This window comes from Bufo gargarizans, chromosome 4, assembly GCF_014858855.1.
Source record: "Bufo gargarizans isolate SCDJY-AF-19 chromosome 4, ASM1485885v1, whole genome shotgun sequence".
NCBI classification, from domain to species: domain Eukaryota; kingdom Metazoa; phylum Chordata; class Amphibia; order Anura; family Bufonidae; genus Bufo; species Bufo gargarizans.
This window is the reverse complement of record NC_058083.1, coordinates 368,431,233-368,443,966: the sequence shown is the minus strand read 5'-3', so window position 1 is coordinate 368,443,966 and position 12,734 is coordinate 368,431,233. Positions and strand designations below refer to the sequence as shown.

Below are 12,734 nucleotides of genomic sequence, written 5' to 3'. Positions count from 1 at the left end.
GGTTGACAAACATGGTGGTTAGATATCTAAATTCTAAGAATTATAAATGCGTCACATATGTACCTTGTTTCTAGGAAATTATCATGACTTTTTTACTTTGGCTGTATAAAGGTGAAATTGATCAATTCGTTACCTGATTGGATTAAACGTAGGGGAGGTCTATTAGGGGAGGTCTATGTTAATTTGCGGTTTGCATCTATAAATTGTCTACGATGTCAAAATAAAGGAGCAGCCATTTTAAACCTATCAACGTGTATTGGTCTTCAGTGGTTGTCCGGCCGGTGATTCACACACAGACAAACCAGGGGCCCTTTCAATTGGTAGCAGAGGATGGTTCACTGACTATCCAGGTGAGTAATAATTTCTGCCACTATTTATGTTGGTTGGAATGTTTCTCTCCTGGATACGGTGGATATCTGATGTATACTGGAAGGCAGGTTAGTTGATGGCAGGTTAGTTTAGTGTTCATATGACTGTGGGACAGACATGAGGCAGCACTCAGTGTTCTGCGTATCCTGATAGGAGCGGCGTCTCCTATAGGCACAGTGGTTGGCAGGGGATGCTGTTCCAGGAACATACATCATATTGTTGGCAGGGAATTTTCCGAATGTAGAACTAGTCTCTTCGGACGTTGGCAGGGATTTTTCAAGTGGGAATTAGTCTCATTTGACGGTTTATTGAGTTACAGGATAACTCCGGATATATGTGAATGAGTTAAAGGATAACTCTGGATTTATGTGAAACAAGGAAACAAGGTACCTGGAATATATATAAGGGAAAAACAGTGAGGGAAACGCATACATCTCAATGCAGATGTTGGTTTCTAACTCACTAGGATTGTCTGTGGAGTGAATTGTTTAAAGAACATAACTGTACAGTTAAAACTTGGAAGGTGACATTGATTACTGCAGTCTATTAAATCCATAAATGGTGTTGCCCATATTAGATGTTTTACACGTGTTATAAGAATATTGTACTGGTGGAAAATCTGATTGTGCTGGCTTAATTGATCCTCAACATAACAGTACTAACACAATTAATTGCTGCTATTAAATTGCTGCTATTTCTACGCTGCTATTTCCACCTCACTGTTTGCTGCTCAAATATATATATAGAGTTTATTGTCAATTGCATTAAACATTATGGGTAACAGCGTGGGAAAGGATCTGGATGGTGAGCCAGAGACCAGACCCACACCGTTACATTTTGTATCAGGCACCTGTGGGATTAGTGTAACTGATCCATTTTGGGTAAATATCTGTGGCCGCAGTCAGCAATTGTGTATTACGCAGATCAGCGATGTAGGTCCTCGCAATGAAGGGGACTGGGAGGAGATTAAAAAAATGGTGGGGCTTCACCCAAAATATAATTATCCAGCCGGTGCCTGGGATGAAAATTATATGAAAACATGTTTTAAGAAATGGGAGAAAGCATTAAAAGAGTATAGAAAGAGATTTCCACCAACCCATCACATATACTTAAAACAGGATAGGGGGACAATGAGTAAAAAGGAAGAAGTTCCATGGTCAGAAATTCTGCCCTCCTTACCAGAAAAACCACCGGCATATGACGTGACGGTATTAGAACCAGAAAAGGCAACACTCCCAGCTGTCTCTACGGAGGACATGCTACAAGACCCTTATGATAAGGTCCCCTGTCCAAAACAAGCAACCGCACAAGAATTATTATTATTTTCTGGTGAGAACCAAAAGAGAACCGGTATCCGGATTTGGGGGATAGAGATTCCCTTGTGAGTACTGCAGTTATAGTGGCAGCAGCACTTATGGAACAAAAAGATGTGGCTCCACAAGTCAAAGAGGCTCAGGAAAGGAGAAATTTATATAGAAAAAGTATGAACATTTATGTACAGGAGCTGACCCAACTGAGGGATAAACTAAAGACAGACATAGCCTATATTAAACAACTTCCCCTTCAGAATGTCTTTCCTGTTATATATGATCACGAGAACCCAGATAATATTGACCTTCCTAGTGAGGAACAGATGGAGCAATTGAAGAACATTTTGGGAGGAGAGTGTGGGAAATCCAGAGCTGTGACTAACAAAAAAGACCAGCTGCTGACCGAGATAGAAAAACTAAGACAGGAGTACTGGAGGGTGAAGAAGGACTGGGAAACCAGAGCTCAGGAAGAATACGGTAGGAGAACAAGAATTGAAACACAGATAGAGGCAGGCAGTTTAGAACATGGAAGGCCCCTGGCAACCTCCACCCCTAGAGTACCTGGAGTGATGCAACCCCTGACAGATGAATTTTCCAAACTCGCTCTAACACCTGAGGAAGGGGATAAGAAAGGCACACAACTACGGCTCCCCATGATCACTGTAGGTGACACTGAAGTCCATATCCCTCTTCCTTTAGGATTAATGAAAGAACTGAAGGATATGTGTCCCAATCCAAAAAAGGACCCTAGAGCAGCAGCTATGTTTCTGCAGAAGTATACTGCAGGGAGCCAATTAACAATGGAGGATATTCAGATAATACTCTCAGCCATAGACCCAGACACTGGCTCCCAAATCAATCCAGAAGAGATAAAGAAGGCATCAGAAAAAGAAGTGAGGGATGCAGGAGAGGGAGTTGGCCCCAATGTTTGGAAAAAGTTTTGGGATAAGATAGGAGTAGAATGGATGAAAAGATACAAAGGGGATTCAGGCTTACACACAATGCTAAATACAAAACAAGAGCCGAAAGAGGATTTTTATAGTTTCTGTAAGAGACTGTTGGATCTCTACAGTAGTACAGGGATGAATGCACCTGAATTGTTCAAGACTACATGTATGAATAATGGGGACCCTAAGACAACACAGCTAATAAAATTAGTGAATAACGAATGGCTTACTCAATCGGTGACAGAATTTATGGAAGACATAGCAAAACGCTCAGCCTCTGGTGTTTTCAATCAAAAGGGAGGAGTATTCCCATTGTTAATGCAGCAGGACATACAACAGGAGTCTATATTGTCAGGTGGGGAAAGCAATTACATGATGATGTCAGGTTTCTCCCGGGGAAGGGATAATAGAAGAGGTCCGAGAAGTAGGGGCCAGGCAAATTACCCGGGAAGAGTAGAAAGAAATCAGAAACAGGGCTGTTTCATTTGTGGGAGTCTAGGTCACTGGAGGCGGGAATGTCCAAAGGTGAGAGATGAAGATAGGAGAGGATACAGAGGGAGAGGCGCCTCAGACTACCGAGGGGGACCCAGACAACAGGAAAGACAGCAAGATATGACAAGAAGACAACCCCAGGGAGATCTTATTAACATACACTGGCCAGCACAGGATGGGGGGAGTAGACAACCTAATCTGCAATCAGATTTACGGAGGTGGTCTGAGCATGAACACCCGTCCCCACGGGGGAATAATCACTATTAGGGGTGCCCAGAACGAGTCCCGTCCTTCATTATGCATTTTGTTCCAACTGATTGGCAAGTTTTACCACAAGTGATACTGCAAATTGATGGTATTAAAGTTAATTTATTGCTTGACACCGGAGCAACGACTTCAAGCGTAAACAAAATAGACTTCATTAATGACAAATGCACCGAAGGAAGTTCTATGGGTATAAATGGGACGACAGTGATACATAAGGTGACAGCACTGCTCCCGGTTTGTACTCTTACGGGGGACCTAGTGACGCACATGTCTTTCGCAGTCCTACTAGAATGCCCCGTTTGCCTATTAGGAAGGGATCTAATGGCAGCATTACAGATTTCATTAGTCTTTGACAAAAAGGGAAGACTGACAGCAACCTCAATGAAATGCGACCTGACAAACCCAAAGAGACGTGACATGAATGGGTTCTTTTTAAGCATACCAATGTCCCTGGAAAATCATCCAATTTGGGCAAAATGTAAAGACTCAGTAGGAACGATTAACTGTGAGCCCTACCGGCCCTGTTTGAAGGAGGGGGTTATGCCAACCTTTCAAAAACAATACCCATCGAGTGAGGAAAAGTTAGAGGGTATAAGGCCACAAATTGAGAAATACTTGCAGATGGGAATTCTTAGGAAAATTGTCAGTCCCTGGAATACCCCGATAAATCCTGTAAAGAAGGCTAATGGCACATGGAGACTGGTACAGGATCTGAGGAAGGTAAACAAGGCAATTATCCCACTTCCCCCCTTGGTGGCAGATCTTACAGCTGTGTTTGGGGCCATTCCTGCGGGATCCAAATACTACACTGTAGTTGACCTCAGTAATGCGTTCTTTTCCATACCAGCGGCTTGGGATGCACAAAGTCTTTTTGCTTTTCAGTGGGCTGATGATGGTCAGGTGACTTGGACCCGTCTTCCACAAGGTTTTGGGGATAGTCCAGCAGCCTTTTCTATTGTATTAAAGGCTACATTGGAAGATTGGGAACCAAAGAGGGGATCCACCTTAATACAGTACACAGACGACCTTTTACTCTCCAATTCGGAGTTAGAAGCCTGCGAAATAGATTCACGGAGTTTATTAGACCACTTGGCAAGCAAAGGACACCTGGCCTCGAAGAAGAAAATCCAATATGCAAGTACCCAGGTAGAGTATCTGGGGTGCATAATAGAGGCAGGAGAGAGAAAGATCTCACCCGCTAGAGTCAAGGCAGTGACCTCCCTAAGCAGGCCAGGGGACAAAGCTACAATGCTGTCCTTTCTAGGGTCAATAGTGTATTGTAGGCAGTGGATCCCTGATTGCTCCCACTGGGATTCAATCCTAAGAAAAACTACACTCACAGAAGCACCAAAGGTAGTGGAGTGGACAGAGGACAGAGTAGAAGCCTTTGAGAGATTGATTCGGTCCCTGACCCAAGCCCCAGCCTTGGCCCTGGCAGATTATGGAAAGCCATTCCAATTATACTGTGTAGTATCAGGAGAAACCTATGCAGCGGTTTTGACACAGAAACATGGGGGAAGAAACAGGCCAGTTTCATACCTATCGAGAAAATTACCTCCTGTAGTTCTTGGAATGCCTCACTGTCTCCAAGCATTAGCAGCCGCGGCAATGTCAGTAAAGGATGCAACTAAGATAGTCCATGGAAATGCAATGGAACTTTTCACCACTCATACAGTCTTGTCCCTCCTTCAAAACATGACCACACAACACATGACAGCTCAGAGACTGTCCGGATATGAGACCATATTACTCAGTACGGCAAACCTGGTGATAAAGACATGTCCAGACACCTCACCAGTGATAAGATTTTTCCATACACTTTTGAGACTTAAGCGTGAAGGTTCTGACGAACAAGTAGACCCAATACCTGAACACAGATGTGATTAAGTGATCTTGTCATGCACAACACCTAGGAAAGATTTAAAGGACACACCACAGACTGACAGTATAGATGTTTTTGTGGATGGATCATGCACAAGACCAGATGACAGGACATATCAAACAGGTTACACAGTGGTCATGCTCCCAAATCAAGTGATAGAAGCTGAACCAATTGTCACAACTTCGGCACAACAAGCTGAGCTGGTAGCGCTCACAAGAGCCTGTGAAATATTCGCAGGACACAAAGTGAATATTTATACTGACAGTAGCTATGCATTTGGAACAGTGCATGATTATGCATTAATATGGAAAAATAGGGGATATATCTCAGCAGACGGGAAGCAGATAGCGAATCAGAAATACATAGATCACTTGCTACATGCAATTCAGTTGCCAGAAGCTATAAGTGTGATAAAAGTGAAAGGACATTCTGCAAAAGGAGATTATCAAGCTATGGGAAACAACCTAGCAGACAGAGCAGCAAAAATGGCAGCCAAGAGAGACACGAGAAGGGAAAGCAAGTTATTATTCATGACAGATTTTGAAAGTGAAAACTGGGTGTCAGTAGTATATCAACTTCAGAAGCAGTCTACCAGTGAGGACATCAAGTACTGGAAATCTCAGGGACTACAGATGACAGGTACAGGTATGTGGACAAAAGATCGGATATTGGGGGTTCCTACTGCATCAGCACCGCTCCTAATATCCTATCTTCATGGTCCTGGACATTTGGGAAAACAATACATATCAGAACATTACAAGTCACTGTTCTGTACACACCAATTGCAGAGATTGATAGACGATCTAGTCGACTCATGCATGACTTGTGCACAGAATAATGTTCAAGGAAAAGCACACGGAAGACATGGGAATCTACCACCCCCTACAGGCCCTCTGCAAGATTTGCAGATGGATTACACACACATGCCAAAGCAACCCGGGAATATAAGATATCTCCTTGTAATAGTCTGTAGGTTCTTCGGATGGTGTGTAGCCATACCTACTTCAGGAGAAACAGCTGGTGTGACAGCTAGGGCATTGATAAATCAATAGATTTCACTATATGGACTTCCTCGGGTAATTCATTCAGATCAGGGACCTGCTTTCCAGTCCAAACTAATACAAGAACTGACGAAGATTTTGGGTTTCCAGTGGAAGCTCAATATAGCCTATCACCCACAAAGCGCAGGAGTCGTGGAAAGAATGAACCGAACCATTAAGGATAGGTTAAAAAAGGCTACTTCAGGAACATCGAAAGATTGGCTGAAATTTCTACCCGCCATTCTCTACCAAATAAGAACAACACCAAACAAACAGACAGGGTTGTCACCTTATGAAGTGTTATTCGGTAGACCCCCTAATACCCGTGAGGAACCGGATATTGACAGTAACATTTTTGCCTTGCAGGAGCAGTACGTGAAACACTTGGTAGGTATACTCTCAGAAAATTATGATAAGGTTGCTGTCACCTTTCCTCCTCTTTCCACAGACCCAACTCATCCATTCTTGCCCGGAGACAAAGTTCTGGTGAAACAACTGGCTGCCCGCCACAAGACTGGTCCAATATACCAAGGTCCATTTGAGGTTCTAAGAGTTGCTCGAACGGCTGTCCTTACTGACCAGAGTCCACAGTGGATACACGCCAGCCGGCTCAAGAAGACACCAGAAGGAGTCCTCAAGGAATTCCCGGACAAACATGAGTCTTTTGGACAAGATGCCTTCAAAGGAAATGACTTTGATCATACCCCCAAGCCTGCAAAATAGATATGAGCGATGGCTAAGAGGCTATCCTAAACCACTTTGTCCAGAGGATCCAAAGACTATGCAGGACTTGTATGAGGAAGAATTTATGTTCAGGGAGTATACCAATGAACTAGAGACTGAGGACTTGAAAGATCAAAACTTTCCTGAACCGTTTAGTAAGCAGATGGTTCAGAGAATGAAACTGTCAGATGGTGGGAGACAATGGATAAATCCTTTCTACTTCCGGAGGGTACTGACATGGGATGACAGGAGCAGGGTTGTCAAGGAAAAACCCCCTAAAAGAAAACTCCCCAGACCACCCCAGTCTCCTTGTTCCACAACATCTTTTTCTGAAGAAATAGAGGAAAAAGAAACTCATACTGTTGATATAGACACTGAAACAAAAACAAGTCGCAGGATCGGGATCACTAAGTGTCCATCATCCCTGTTGTACTGTTTGGCAATTATATGTATCCTCGCAATTCTCTATAGTATAGTAGTGATAACCATGAAAGCATTTATGACACACACACCGATACAAGTGAATGAAACCTTACATGAGAGAACAAAAAGATCTGCATCTATATTTAATAGGTCCAATTACAAAAAAGAGAAAATCGCCTGTTGTGCTAGAGGAGGAAATAAATTGTCACAATCAATGTTGAATAGAATTATAGGTTGGCATGAGCAGAAGAAGGAAGGGGTATGTAAAATAGACGCTATAATCGTAATTATCAGGGCGTCCCCAAAGAATACCTCCCTATGTCTATCACCCAATCCAACTGACAGAGCCACTAGGAGGAAAATACAGGAATTATAAAGACAAGGAACTCAGAAGAAAAGTCTCCTCTCTGAGACAACCTTCAGAGAAAATATAATAGACACACCATCTTTCCCAAATGATAAGGTAGAACCATTAAACTGGCCAGACCCAAGTAAGGTGCCACATCATTTCCTGCTAATGCATGAATTTGGTCAACAACAGTCAGAAGGAAAAGGAGACTGTTGGGTTTGTTCCCACATGCATTCAGGGGAGCACATTTATCCAATGCTAGCAAAACCTATGCGCCTTCCTTCCCTTATCAACCTAACAGATCTAGAGACAGTGCAAATCACAACAACTAACAAACCATTCTTGATACAAGGGTATTCTGAGTCTCCAAACTTTTGTTTTTTAAATGGTCATTATTCTAGGGATATTAAATATTTTGCTAATGCTAGATTCTGTGCAAACACAGACGTTAACTTCACACTGTTGGACATAGAAAGCTATATTACAAATCAAACAGTGGACATAAAAGGGCTCAATACAGTCGCCATTGCCGATGCTGATGAAAGAATACAAAGAATGTTTCAGTACAATCTTACAGAATGTCCATCTTATAAGCCCCGGGTCAATCAAGGCCCATTAACTTCTTGGTTGAAACAAGTAAACAAAACGGACATTAAGTATGGAAGTACTGACCCTATTAACATAGTTCAATGGATGTGTTTAATGGGGCTAAGAAGTGGGCAAAATACCTTCAGTGATGTTCCAGCACCTCGTCTACCAAAGGGCTGGGTAGTGTGTTGTGGATTATGGTGCCATACTACAATCCCTTTTCCTAAAGATCCTAGTTCAAAAGGTTGGTGCACTATGGTCCAACTCTTCCCATACATGAGTGCGCAATCAGGAAAAGAAGTACGGATGGGACCAGCCCATGGGGTGCTCATTTTCCATAACACACACAGGAAAAAGAGGGCACTGACGAGCACATGGGAGAAGTTTTACATGAGCGTCTTAGGCCCGTCGGGAACTGCAATGGCCCTAGTAAGATTAGATGCCTTCCAGGAATTAGTCGAGGGATGGGTTAATATCACCACAAAAGACCTGGGGATGATAAATGAAGAAATGAGAAAAATAAGGATGGAACAGGAAGTGATTAGGCAGAGACAGGAGAGACTGATGATGGCAGCCACTGGACTGTGTGATCAAACAGAAAACAAACAAATCTGTTGCATTTATTTCTCCAACTTCACCAAAGACACAAAGGACATTGAGGTACCAGATTACTATGATATAATCAACAGTCATCAAGAGGAAAGGGAGAGATTACAAGGGGCATTACACAATATGCCAGGGTCATGGAACCCTTTTGACTTGATAGGAGACTGGACAGGAGGTATCTTTTCTGGAATTTTCAACTTCTTCAGAAAGGCAGGCGTTGTTATTTTGATGACTTTGGTATTCCTACTCCTTGTATATTGTCTAATAAAGTTCACAATATGGGGAATAGGAAAGACCTCTCAATTGATAAAGCGTAAGAAACCACCAGAAGATTCAGGTGAATATGTCACCCTTAAAAAGAGAAGTGCTCTGAGAAAGATACCGAGAAGTGGTGTGTGGTATAAGGAGTGATCATATGGAATGGGAATTCCATATGATCAAAGAGGGGATTGTAAGGAAATTATGTCTGTATCCACACACATTCATATACATGTATTAATTCAGCCTTATATGCTTGTATTAATGTATACAGAGTTCTTCTTTAAAGGAAATATTTTATATTCTTATAACAATAAGTCAACAAGTAATAGTTGACTTAATAAGTTACAACAATAGTAACACAAGCTAGCAGGAAGTGGCTGTCTGAAGCTCAAAACCGCATGGCTAGAAAGAGATATGCATGCTTTGCAAAAGAATGCCACATTTATGATGAAGGTACCTGGAGAGAGAATTGCTGAATGCATGACATCATAGCTGCAGAAACATAAATACGCATATATACCTTTTACGCATATATCTAACAAGTGCATTATACACATATTTTACACGTACTGCGATACGGGTTATATAAGCATCTTGCATATTGACGTTCACCTTTGGTTTAGATAAGTGAAGGACGTTTTATCAGATAAATGTTGGTACAAAATAAACAAGGATGATTCCGCGAAATATTTGAACAGAACGAAGGTTGACAAACATGGTGGTTAGATATCTAAATTCTAAGAATTATAAATGCGTCACATATGTACCTTGTTTCTAGGAAATTATCATGACTTTTTTACTTTGGCTGTATGAAGGTGAAATTGATCAATTCGTTACCTGATTGGATTAAACGTAGGGGAGGTGTCATGGAACCATGAACCAGACGTGCAACAAGAGATAAGTGGAAATAAGAAGGCTTTATTGAAATCAAGCTGTAAGCAAAAGTCCAAACGGATGGCTAAACCGAAGCAGGGTCTTGCGTAGCCAGAGGTCAGGAACCAGAAGGGTAGTCAGACGAAGCCTGGATCAGGAACCAGCAGGGTAGTCAGACGAAGCCAGGATCAGGAACCAGCGGGGTAGTCAGACGAGGCCAGGATCAGGAACCAGAAGCAGCAGCAGCAGTCTTAGAAGCATGTGAACACAGGAGGACCAAGCAAGGAACTGAAGCCACAGACCTCCTATATATATGAGCTGGGCATCCAGCTCCTCCCAGTGGGAAGGAGAAGCCGCAGGGTGGGAGGCTACAAGAAACCCAGAAACAAGATGGCCGCCAGCACATGTCAAACGAAGGAGGACGGCAAGAAGGTAAGACCATGACAGGAGGTCTATTAGGGGAGGTCTATGTTAATTTGCGGTTTGCATCTATAAATTGTCTACGATGTCAAAATAAAGGAGCAGCCATTTTAAACCTATCAACGTGTATTGGTCTTCAGTGGTTGTCCGGCCGGTGATTCACACACAGACAAACCAGGGGCCCTTACACCAACAATCTGGTTAAACAGGTCCGGGATCAGAGGAAGCGGATAAGGATCACGAATTGTGATACTGTTCAGCTCCCTGAAATCCAGACATGGTCTTAAAGAACCATCTTTTTTCTTAACAAAGAAAAAACCAGCGGCAACAGGTGACTTCGAGGGTCGTATGTGTCCCTTTCTCAGACTCTCAGAGATATAAGCACGCATAGCGACCCTTTCAGGTTGGGAGAGATTGTATAAACGAGATTTAGGCAGCTTGGCACCTGGGGTGAGATTAATAGGGCAATCGTACTACCTGTGCGGGGGCAAGTCCTGAACACCACTCTCAGAGAGCACATCCGAAAATTCAGAGAGAAAAGATGGTACAGTCTTAGTAGAAACCTCAGAAACAGATGTTGTGAGGCAATTCTCTCTGCAAAAGTCACTCCAACCATTTATTTGCCTCGCTTGCCAATCAATGGTGGGGTTATGTTTAGTGAGCCAGGGTAGCCCCAACACTAGAGGAGTAGGCAATCCGCTTAGGACGAAACATGACACATCCTCAACATGAGTATCACTCACAATCAAACGGATATTGTGAACTATGCCCTTTAACGATTTCTGAGAAAGTGGAACGGAATCAATAGCAAAAACAGGTATAATCTTTTCCAAAGTGCATACCTGGAAACCATGAGTTATAGCAAATTGAGTATCAATGAGATTGACAGCTGCTCCACTATCTACAAAAATCTCACAAAAAATGTTCTTGCTCTCTAGCACCACCCTGGCAAGTAGGACAAAACGGGACCTACAAGCAAACGGAAAACCTTCAATTTCCGCATCAACCTTGCCAATAGTAACAGATGGAACGTTTTTAGAGGATTTTTTTTTTTGTTACTTTATTACTCTCAAAAAACTGCCTGAATCTCCTAGAGGGACAAACATTTGCCAAATGATTTATACCCCCACAACAGAAACAAACCTTCCCATGAGGGCTGAATCTTCTATTGTCAGAGGCAATCAAACCCAGCTGCATGGGCTCCGGCTCAGAAGGGATTGAGAGCGACTGAGACCCCTGTGCACTGAATGAGACCGCCACACTGTCCTTGGACTGAGTATGACAGGAAGGAGTGATCTCTCCTCTCTCTCTAAGACGCCTGTCAATACAAACGGCCCGAGACATGGCAGAGTCCACGGAGGTAGGTCGCTCATGAAAGGCAAATGCATCTTTCAATCCCTCTGAAAGACCATGGCACAATTGACTTCAGAGTGCAGCATCATTCCAACCAGTATCAGCTGTCCATCTCCGAAATTCTGAACAATATATCTCTGCGGACTGTTTACCCTGGCATAAAAGACATAGTCTAGACTCAGCCAAAGCAATACGATCCGGATCATCATATATCTGACCCAGGGCGCAAAAAAATTCATCAACTGAACGGAGGGGCCGTGCCCCCAGCGGCAGCGAAAAGGCCCAGGACTGAGCGTTATCCCTGAGCAGCGATATGATGATCCCCACCCTCCACTCCTCATCACCAGAGGAATGGGGAAGTAGGCGAAAATGGAGTTTGCAAGCCTCTCTAAAACGAACAAAATTCTCACTACCCCCAGAGAACGTATCCGGAAGCGAGATTTTAGGCTCAGAACAAATTCCATGAATGCAAGCAGAAACGGTCACCTCCAACTGAGAGACAGTTTTCCGGAGATCTTCTACCTCCAGTGAAAGACCCTGCATGCGGTCAATCAAGGTTTAAACCGGATTCATGCTTAAGACGGTTTTGGCGGTTTTCACAGAAAACAAGAAGACACAAAATGAAGATCCGACTGACTGGATCCAAAACTAAGGAACAAAAGGGAGAACCCTGCGACAGACTTGGCTCTCTCCCTAACTGCTCAGCCTATGCGAAAATCTCAATGGTAGATGATCGCATAGCCTCGTACCTCGACTGTATAACACCTGAACACCCTATAATAGTGAGGGGACACGACCACCGGCTCCCTACACTTGATACGGAGGGAGTCA

The 12,734-nt window shown here is 43.2% G+C and overlaps 1 long non-coding RNA gene across 1 annotated transcript; it reads left to right on the top strand.

Moving 5' to 3' along the window:
* Positions 1 to 232: 232 nt before the first annotated feature.
* LOC122935850 lies at positions 233 to 9,368 on the top strand. Its single transcript, XR_006388835.1, has 3 exons — positions 233 to 350; positions 6,756 to 7,196; positions 9,328 to 9,368. It is a non-coding gene; the product is annotated as an uncharacterized LOC122935850 (long non-coding RNA).
* Positions 9,369 to 12,734: the final 3,366 nt, after the last annotated feature.